Below are 11283 nucleotides of genomic sequence, written 5' to 3'. Positions count from 1 at the left end.
CACGAGTGAGTTTTTCAAAAACTATCAAAACTGCACACGTCCGAAGATGAGCAAATTTGCATTATCCGAATTCAATTTCTGCTCCGCATCTCTTGGTACCTTTTAAAAAAATTTACATGGAAGTTTTTCAACTTTTTCCTTGTTTTATGAAATCTGGGTCAACATTTCAACTATTCATATAGCAAGTTTAATTACACGTGCAGCAAAATATTCCCTTTCTTCAATAAGTCGTCGAATGAGGTGGTTTAATTATAATAGTTGCACTGATTACCAATTAAATCAAATCAATAAAAATTGTAGTTCTATATACAGAACTATAGCACAATCAATAATTGGGGAGTCCTATTCATATATCGTTCTAATTTGTAGAGTGACAGATTTTCTGAGGGGTTACAGGAGGCCCACAAAGAAACATATAACTTCCTCATTTTAGCAAAGAAATCAAGTACAGTTGAACTGAGTTTTGTGATAGGTAATGTTTCAATTGTACACAACCTTCAATGGCTGCATCACCAGATGCCATAAAATCCAGATCTTTACTTTGTCTTACGTCACTTCCTTACCAGCAACCCCTAAATTTTTTAAAGAATGAGTATCAGGTTCATGCTGCGCTCCGTTGACCATTTTAAGGCAACCCGAAAATGTCGGCTGTATTACGTTTGATTTGAGTATATAAGTACATCATATAAATATGATCACATAAGTCAATAAACGAAACAAAAACCTGTACTGAATACGCATCGGATTGCTTATGCACGAAAGTTCCCAAATGAAAACACAAACATTATATTAAGCCCGCAAAGCATGATCTGATACTCTTTAAAGGAACCCAGTAAAAAATATGGAAATCTATTCATTGTGGTATTGTGCGAATAGATTTTGAGGTAGGTTTTGTAAATAGTTATTTGAAAATTTATTATGAATTGGAAAGTTGAAGTGTTCTAGGTAGCTATACTAAAAGAAATACACTTTGTTACTAAAATTTGACTTTACTGATTTCCAATCAAGTTTCTTCAAAGTTTGAATCTCTTTTTTGAAGAAAGCGACGGAATTAGCGGTAAATTTATTTAAAGAAAAACTGAGTCAGGAGAAGCTATTACGATTGACGAAAACGGAAATTTTGCAAGGCATTTTCTACTCATCTAATGTCTTGGGCTAGCATCAAAGAAGATCAGTTGAAGGTTGCATTTGAGAAAGATGAAAAAGGAAAAGTAAAATTACTGTACAACGAAAGAGCTTGAATTAACTAAAAAATTACCATTACTATATGATTTAGGGTCATATTTCTTTAATGTATATATATACGTATCTTCACAATTATGTACACGTTAACTCTACTACAAGTAGGATACATCACATTTTTCCTTCATTGTTTTAAAAACTTTAACTTTTTTACTGAAAAATATAATGCTACCTTTCCTTCAAGGTTGTAGTATTTTTTAATGCGTAAAAATTGACAAGATTCTACGTTTACACGGTGTAGTTGTAGCTAATGATATCATGATGTTAGTTATTCTTCAGATTTAATATACATTATACGTCAGTCTTCTGGAAAAGTGACTCCACACATATTAACCTATTGTGATAATTTCGATCATAATGTTAATCCTACTGATGCATTCCTGTGCATGTTTTGATATTGTCTTAAATTCCTTGGAACAAAAGCAACTTTAGCGCTTGCAACTAGATATGTATTTATAGTGAGGCAAATAGCTGGCAAGAATTTATGCAAATTATCAAAGTACGTGAGAAGATCTACTTTATGACAGTCTTCTTTTTCATTTGCCCTTTGTTTTTAAAAATATGGCTTGTCCTGAAGCCCAGTTATTATTGGACAAGAGGGAAGTTATCGCAACGAGGTACATGTACGTTGTAGAGTAAAAAAAAAAAAGAAAGGTTCATTGAAAAATACGCGTAAACACAAGCCTTCACTTAATTCCCTGTGTATGGATCAGGCATCCAAAGGCAGACAACCATGAAGAAATTGATAAATGACATATTTAAGAAGTAAAAGATATTTACTTATGTTTTTGCACGCTTATTCAAACCATGGAGACCTTTGGGAGAACTCGAGAGCAGATCAATAGTGCAAAAGCCAAGAGATTCAATGGTTGCACATGCTCGAGAGTTCTCACAAACGTCTCCTTTTGCATAAGCCAGTGCAAACACGAGACACATCTTTTACGTTTTTATAAATAACAATAATGCAAAAAGATAAATTTCAAACAACGTTTAATTTTTTCCTAAAATGCTTCGATTGATTTGCAAACTCTTTTAATTTATTTGATTGATGAAGAAAAATCGTTTGGCACAGGCCAATGAAAAACTCAGCTATCCTGTGAGACAATCAGCATGCATTTTATTGTTTTCATTTTGTAAATAACGAATGAAGACATGAAAAAAATTGAGTCCAGCAACAGCATAGTAATGGCAGACATTATTTCATCGAGTAAATCTTAAATGTTTTTCAAAAGACAATGCGGCAATAGGATATTAAAGAATATATATTCAAAATTGACACCTACGGGGAACCACAAAATTGAAGGGATTGTATGGAAAAATAAAAAATCACTTAAAAATGAGCCTCATTTTGCCCAAAATACTCTTTTCCTTCCTGTGTTCTTCCACTTAGCTATGTTTGTAACAGAATCTTTCTTTTGGCAGATTTCATGACCATATATGGCAATAGAAGATCAGCAACTCATTGTGTCATTTGCGCCACCTGCATGTCATTACTCCTACGCCAAATTACTAATTTTACCGTCTAGATGTTCTTAGTTTTCAATGAATCTATTTTTATGCATTTTTTAAAAAACAGGCTAAAAACACTGGTCTGATCCGACGTAGGTACAATGGGGGATATGTTACCGTGTAGGGTAAAAGTAAGGGAGAACAAGGAAAATCATCAAGGATGGTAAGGAAAAATAAAGTTTTGGTAGGTGAAATGTGCATACACAGAGAGTGGCAGCACTGCTCACGATGTTACATAATTTCTATCTGCCCCAGTCCTTGTAAAGTGCAAGCAAATAACGCGATAGCTCCAGTATTTCTTCAAGGAAAAGAGAATTTTTTATGGATAACAAAGTAGATTTTCTGTGCGTATTAATTTTTCGTGTCCTTTAACGCGTATGGCCGTATGGACTGGAAGAGTATAAAGTCCAAATATGACCGAATATGTTGTTGTTACAATAATACTCGAAAGAAACTTTTCTCACTATGATAAAGCATGCCTCGCTGAAGCTTAAACATGCCTTTGCTGAAGATATATTATATTTTGAGGATTACTTATTGAAAACATAACTTGTATCACTATGTTTATTAATTTTGAAAATTGTATGAGCTTTTGTAGTCAAAGCGGAGCGTAATATTGGATTTGGTACTAATAACGACAACTTAACGTATCACATAAATTTTCATACTACTACCAATAGCAGAGTAAAGTTGTTCGAATGAACGCAACTCTAGACGATCTCTGTTCTGTACAGGATTGGCCGGGTAACATGGTTCTTGTACTTGATAAAATATCTTGAAGAGGATCACCTTTGTGTAACAATATTCAATCAGACAAAAGAATATTTCCAATCAAACTTTCAAAGAAGTATAATGAGCCACTACCAAAGATCCGATGGTTTTGAACTTTCCAGGTCACACAGAGAACCTGATTATAATCGTCAGTTATGGAGCAGCTTTTTCATGATCTTTACACAGATGACAAGGTGATAGCTTGGTTGATAGTGATTCGCTATTTATTCTCCCAGTTACCATGTCAACCATAATGATGCCATATGGTAAAACCATGGAACTATAATAGATGGAAGGCTATATGTAATAGAAAAGCTTAATATTGAAGTCAAAATGACTCTGAAGATGACTACCGCTAAGGTTGTCGAAACGTCAGTCAACAACCAACAAAAACAACCTTCTTCAGTACTATACCAACCTGATCTACATTTCTATACAGACATGTATATACATACATTATACAGAAAACAGGGTGTCACCAAACAAACCACGTTCCATATCTGAAATATTCAATGCAAAGTGGAACGATCCAATCATTAGGTCCAACGAAGACAGGCTTGTGGAATAAATAATTAATTTAAATGGCAAAATATTTTAGCAGCTTTGTGGTTTTTTTTGCAAAACTTCATTTCAACAATTCTGTGATTGTGGATAAAAACTATCTTAATTTTCAAGCGGAGTAATTTTAAATTGAGTAGATGGATTTTATGAGAAGAATCATTTAATACCATTTAAAATATGCTTTCATTAAACCTCATTCAAGAGTACCACAAGGAACCACTATTTTAGTATACGTAAAGGTTGACACTTGAATGACCAGAAACAAAGCACGTAAAAATCCTGTAAAGAAAGGTAGAGATTTCGAAATTTTCAAAATTTCCTATTTCAGGATGGAAATTTTGAAATATCTTTCCACCCAGAACAATGTTTTACTTCATTTCTAAAAATTTCAGAGTTTTTTAATGGAAAGCACCCTGATGTACATAAAGACGACCTTTAGACATTAATTTATTGGAAATTTTAATGCCTCATATGTTAATTTTTACTGGTGCATTATACTAAGCGTTATTTGCTGTTAAAAGTTATGGTTTATTTCCATGAGCCAACAAAACTTTGTGGTTGTGGCAAAAATATATTACACATGCATGTAAGCAGACTGCACCCGTGGTTGAATTTAAAAAACATGCGAAACAAACTTTGCTCAATTCCTACTTGTTAGATCAGGCCATCCACTAACAGAAACCATAAAGTAATAGATTAATGCTAAGTAATTATGAGACCGAAGGTTGCACCAGATAGAGAAGTCAATAAACGTGTCTGAGGATAAGCTTGTAGTAGGAACAAACAATAAACACTTTATTTCTTTTATAAAACAAAACAATAAACATATAAGATAAATAGACTTAAAATAACATTTCAACTTTTCTTTAACATGCATTAATAATTGATTTGCAAAGTCTCTTTAATTGATCGAGCACACAGTAACGCGTAAGTTATTGTTGTTATTTTGTAATATGTTATCAACAAACAAAATATATTGAGTCCAAAATAGCATTGTAATAGCAGACATTAGATTCATCATCTATTTAATTTTCAATAATCATGTAAACTATCACTCTTCTAAACAGCAACAAAAATCAAAATGCAACAAGAAACATAGTCATTCTGAACATGGCAGATGTTATACATTCATTCAAAACGTCAGTGCGGCAGCATAAAATCAAACACTCAAGGTCACAGCAAACGTTTAAAACATACATCATATAAATCAGATGGCTTTGAAAGCAGATAAATTTTTAGAGAGTTGTTAAGATTTTTACCGTCATTTCGGCATTTAATTTTCAATATTTCAACTCTATAATGTCTATAAAATTTGTCATTGAACTCAACTTAACAAACATTACTGGTAATTATAAACAAACAGTATCATTATTAACAGTAGTGAAAGGCATTGGCTGCTGTGGTATGCATTTCTGTCAGACTACTCCTCAGGTACAATGCTCTAATTGAAAATTTACAATCTACTGATATTTATAATGCCAAGAGAGGTACGTCATCTCCAAAGGGGAGATGACGTCAAAACAGGATAAATCAAAACATATCCTTTACCGGCAAGGACGGATTGGTTAACTCAATTGAAGCAGCCCATGACACGTAAATCAAAAAGAATAAAGGCATTTCTTAAATGATCTCGAAATTGTCGTCTGAAATGGGAGTTGTTCAAGAGATCTTTACACTCATCGCGGAGTCATTAAGGAAACTAAATTGCTTTTCTTACAATCACGTTTTGGTTGTTGTCTTGAGGGGACCATTCCATTTCTGATTGAAGTTGGTACATGCTGCTTTGATCCTATCATCCAACCTTTGAGACGTTCTACTTAATATAGTGAGCGTCACAATCACATTTATATTCATAAATTACAATGCTTAAAAGTTGTACAGAAGATATTCTTAGTGGGTGGTAGAATAGTTCTTTCGAAAACATGCGATAAACATTGCTAGCAAAAAAATATTCTCCGTAATATTCTTAGTTTCCCTTTCAATATCATTATGAGACAATTGCTTAAATTGTCCGACAAAGTGCGAAGATCATATCTTCATTTAATTTCAAACACCGCACTGCATAAAACATTCAAATATCAATATCATCAGAGGCCTTACCCATCCATGGAAGCTTGATAAACAAGTACACCTCCTAGTTGGTCAAAAGGCCTGTTCTGCCTATTTTGTGGACGAAAAGATTATCAAGCATTTTTTCCGATATCCATTTGAGACAAATGTCTTTTCAATGAGTTGAGATCACTCATCAATGAACGCCCCTGATGACAGCCCAAGCGTTCGCATTATTAAACACTTTAATTAAAGAAATATTTTCTGTGTGAAGAAAAAGAGTCAAAGTACGTGTGTAAAACCGTAAAGTTGCCTTCTATGATGAAGGCTTTGTAAGGAATTAACTATGGCGTTTATGGACAAGAACATCCAAAACGCAAACCGACTATTTGATTCATGTTTAGACGTAAAATTTGTGAAGAGTGAAGAGAAATCAGAGTTTATGTAAAATTAATTGGCGGTTTTGTCGTTACAAAAGGGGAAAGGTGTCGTTAACGTAACGTTTGTACCACAGCACTGGAGGCCCAGAAGAGGCAAACATCTTACACCATAATAGCCAACGAAAATAGCACTGGTCTAAGAGGAGAACCATAGCCACCCCATCAATTTGTTTGTACATGATATCATTAAAACTAAACTCAACTTCTATCTAGTGGTCGCTAACATTAATTCTCTAAAAGCCTTTCGGACAAATGTGGTAGAGCTATGTCCGAGTGAAAAGATTATCAACACAGATTTCTGATGGTTTCTTCTAAGGGAACATTTGTAAAAAGATTGGTTACATCAAAAGAGCATTGTCAGATTAGGATGAGTAGAAAGATCTAGTTGTTTGAGTTGATTAGTAAAAGTAAATGAGTCTTAATAAGTGTGTATTGAGAACCTCTAAAGCAGGTGAAAGTACAACTGACAGTTGCTTAGTTAACTCATGTTGATTGAGTTAATCATGGCAAGAATTGGACTGAAGTGAGCGCCTCTGAGGATTTTGGTAATCCATACATAATGTGAATTCTTCTGCACCAGTTGGGCGAACTAAATTACAAAAATTTTCTGATTTGATTTGACTTTTCTTAATTCTAAGAGAAGTGTTTGTAATCTTCTCTATTGAAAGTTTTTGTCGCAATTTGGCAATTTGCCAAGCTTGCAAATTTTTTCTGTCTTATAAAATAATTATCATTTTGCTATTATAGTCCTCCTATTCAAATCACTACACCAGAGCTTTTGTCTGGTTTGCAAATTACAATATACTTATTCTCCTCAAATTAGAAAGCGCAATCATATGTTCTTTTCGTTAGACAAAATCTTTTGGAATCAAACTTACACCTGAATAAGTGTGCGTAAGGCTTGACAGTTTGCTCTTAAAGCCAGGCACTGCTTCGATACCAAACGTGGTCTAAACTTTCCTAACGGTGACCTAAATATTTCAAATTTTGAAATTATGTCCTCTTGTTTTCAATTTATTTTGTAGGTGGAACTTTCAAACTTTGGACCGTTAGACAAACATCCATTTCAACTGAGAAAGATGATATGATGAAAGATTTGTTGTATGTGATGCAAGCAGAACTTAATGTGAACATATCTTTTATGTATCAAAATATTTCAAACCTATCGTCACTATTCTTCCGTTCAACAATCCATTTTTATATTAACTTATTATATCAACTTTATATATTACTTTTACCATTGACTACATATTTTCTATCTTTACATATATATATTTTCAGAAAGCAAAGTGTTTTGATAAAGTTATCATAGCAAGAATCAATCTTACCATCTAGAAGGGAAGTTTGAAGAAGACAATCCAATTTAGTCTCAACATCAAGTTGCATCGAGCCATCGGCCATTTTGATAAAAGGAATTTCTTCATTATAAAAATAAAAAATAAATATGTTATTTACCGTTTCGGTTGGTCCTCGTTTTAAGAATTAAGGATGTAGGAACCAAGTCAGTACGATAATACATAATGAGATAGTTGGATATGGAACTTTATTAAAGCCCATATGGACTAACAACATCCCATTTCTCTAATAATTATTCTCATTCTGTTCTGTTGCACTAAACGTCTCGATATTTGGTTCTATATATTGATGCTATAATAAAATGGTTACTAAACATTATAATTCTTAATAACTTTTAGGTGGTAAAGCCTTTTTCTACTGTACTGACAGTCGTCATCTTGACAAACCGTTGTTGTGGACAGATAGAGATGTGTTGCAAATCAATTCCCTTTGTATTTCTGGAAACGGTTGACTTGACTTCCTCTTCGACTCGGAAGCTTCAGTATTGTGTTAAGCATTTATTGGTGTTAATAAATTTGAAAACATATGTAATAAAAACAAAGCGTTGCAACTTATACCAGAACGGATTATTGGGAATTTTGATAGCAATAACTACATTTACAGCTGCTAAAATTAATGCCAAAATGAAACTGATATATTCATGCTCTAGAATGCTTATTTTCTTATTTTGTCATGTAGTATATCTGCTGGATATATAGATACATCAAATACACATCTGCTCAATCAAGTTAATACCAAATACAAACAATAGTGGCAAATGTCGACACTTGACTTCATTCCTTCGACACCTGACCTCAAACTCGATCCACGACCTCAAACCCTCGATAAAGCCTATCTCCTGCTGTTTGATTAGACACGATTGCTAGAATCGAAGCATTTTAATCTAAGACTTATACAAAACGTGAATAGGACTACATTCTCTGTTAAAAGTAAGTAAAGTTTAAGTTTATGTTTGAATGGTATTTGACATATTTTGATGAAGATGACGTCATTGCTGTCGATTATTAGAAAGTAAATGAATACGTGCTCATGTAAATAAGTATAGATGCTGCATTTTCAACAAACTTGAGGTGTAAATGTGACAATGTTCCACACAAAAACATTGGGACACTGTATATTACGACTTCGCCATTCTTAATATAATTGTTCCAGTTATACAAATGTTTCTATCGAGTAAGGTTTAAACACTGACAAACAACCGATACCTCACATACGCATAAGTTATAAAAAAGTTAGAAGCGGTTAAAAACTTAGAAGGCTCAAAGTCCCATCACTATTGTTCAGTCTTGCAAAATGTTGTCACGTACCTTAGCTTTGAAATAAAAGACTACTTTCGCTTTCCCATTTACGGGACATAGACAGGTGATTTTTCTGACAACTTTAGTCGTCAAAGTTATATGAAGTTATTTTAATCTTTGTTAAGTGCGAATAGTGTCACAATTTCAGAGAATGTAATGGTTCTTTCACCTATATTGTAACGAATAAAAAGTGCATCCAAGGAATATATATAGTATAGAATTGCCCGATAGTGTTCAGCAAAGTCATTAATAGTTTATAATATGGCACCTGCTATTTCTTTCTCTCGAATGTGCTACCAATAATAATTTGCCGCTTTTACTGTTTAGACTCCGGAGGTTTACTCCAGATTAGACTCTGACCTAAATAACTGCAGCTCCGTCTTGAAAACTCAAGCGAAAAATTGTTTATATATAGATGTCATTTATCATGGAGATGACGAAGAAGTTACTGCCAAAGGTGTAACTATTATTCGTTTTAAAGGATTATAATATTAACTCGTCTTGTAAGAACTAAATCAGCAACTTTGCTTCAAATAAAGTAAAGGTTTTACTACGAGAAACTGCAGTTTGTCTCTAGAATCAATTTTAAGTAAAAATGTCACTTTGCATAATCTAGTTTAATACAATAAGGCATCATGTCATCGGTCATAGATAAAACACTCTGTTTCTTCTGTAAAATATTTACTTTTCTAACATCAATAACTTCGTACGTTTGCTGTATTTTTGTTGAGTTTGACATTTACTCTTTAAACGTTTACGAAAATCTCACTGCCGAAGTTTTGTTCTTGACTACATGCAACTCAGGCTCGAAAAGCATCAAATCTTTGGTTTGTTCAACGTCAGATGAACATGAGCTAAATGTAATTAAAACAAAAGAGAATGAGATAAAATTCTCATTATCTTGTTTTAAATACATTTGGCTCATATTAAATGCGACGTTTGAAACAGTCCTAAGTTCCAAATGATCTAACGCTAATTTTCATCAATTTTGTCTTTAGATACTGCATGTTGCATTCACCTATTTTCCTTTTCCATTTGTTTCTGACATTCGTCTGAAAATAAGCATTGTTCTTTTTCCAGTTAAATTATGAATTTTTTTTGTATGACATTAATTAAATTCTTTCAAGGAAACTTTAAATTTATTTAACTGCAACGTACAGCGCAGGAAGTCACACGTTGTTAGTGAAAGTTTGAGCTAAAAAATATGTTGTTTTTGCCTGCAACTGAATAGTCTAAAGGATATTTTCTTCAGCTAGCTTGGAATAGTGTTTCACCTGGAGGATTTGTCATATCGTACAGAGTTATGTGTATTCACATGGCAGGTAGCGATAGTAAAAATAACGCAGAAATTTTCATAAAATAATAAACATAATGATCGTTTATATTTGGTGCTAATAAAGAGGCTGCAATATTGATTCATTAGTGTAATTTTAAAAATGAGAACCTGAAAATTTCTACACAATCATTTGTTTCCCTTTGTCAACCTGTGGAGAACATGTTAAATTCATTTTATTTCATGGATATTATGAAAGCAACGAAAGAGGGATGACCCCTTTAAGTTCATAGCTTTAAATTGGTGCCGTAAGTAAATCTGTTTTAGGTCATTGTAGTCTGTGTATTCACTGTAAAATCTTATAAGACTTTATAGTGGGCCTTCAGAACGTTAACAGTGCCAGTGTTAACGAAATTGCTTTTAGTTACACAAGATGCTTGGTTTTATGAATGTCCCACAATACATTGTACTAAGTGTTTATACTTCTTTATAGACATATCATTGTTAATCTTCTTGCTCAAATACAGTTCACTAGCTCACGCAATAGGTCAGTAATGACTTTAGTTGGGTATGACACTTAAAATTGAATTTGGTTTACATTCATATTTTTTCACTACGTTTGAATTATTATCATCTTCCTCAGATCCACACGTAATCACACGCTCCACAAGCTTCTTAAGCTGCTCGTCACATGAAGTATCTGATTTCAACTGATTTAATCACATAGTTCTGTACACTTTACTTGACACTTAAAAAGCAAAAGTTCTTGAAGCCAAATAGAAAA

This window comes from Xenia sp. Carnegie-2017, unplaced genomic scaffold, assembly GCF_021976095.1.
Source record: "Xenia sp. Carnegie-2017 unplaced genomic scaffold, XeniaSp_v1 HiC_scaffold_13, whole genome shotgun sequence".
In the NCBI taxonomy this organism is placed as follows: domain Eukaryota; kingdom Metazoa; phylum Cnidaria; class Anthozoa; order Malacalcyonacea; family Xeniidae; genus Xenia; species Xenia sp. Carnegie-2017.
The sequence above is the reverse complement of the archived record's forward strand: the minus strand, read 5'-3'. Positions refer to the sequence as shown.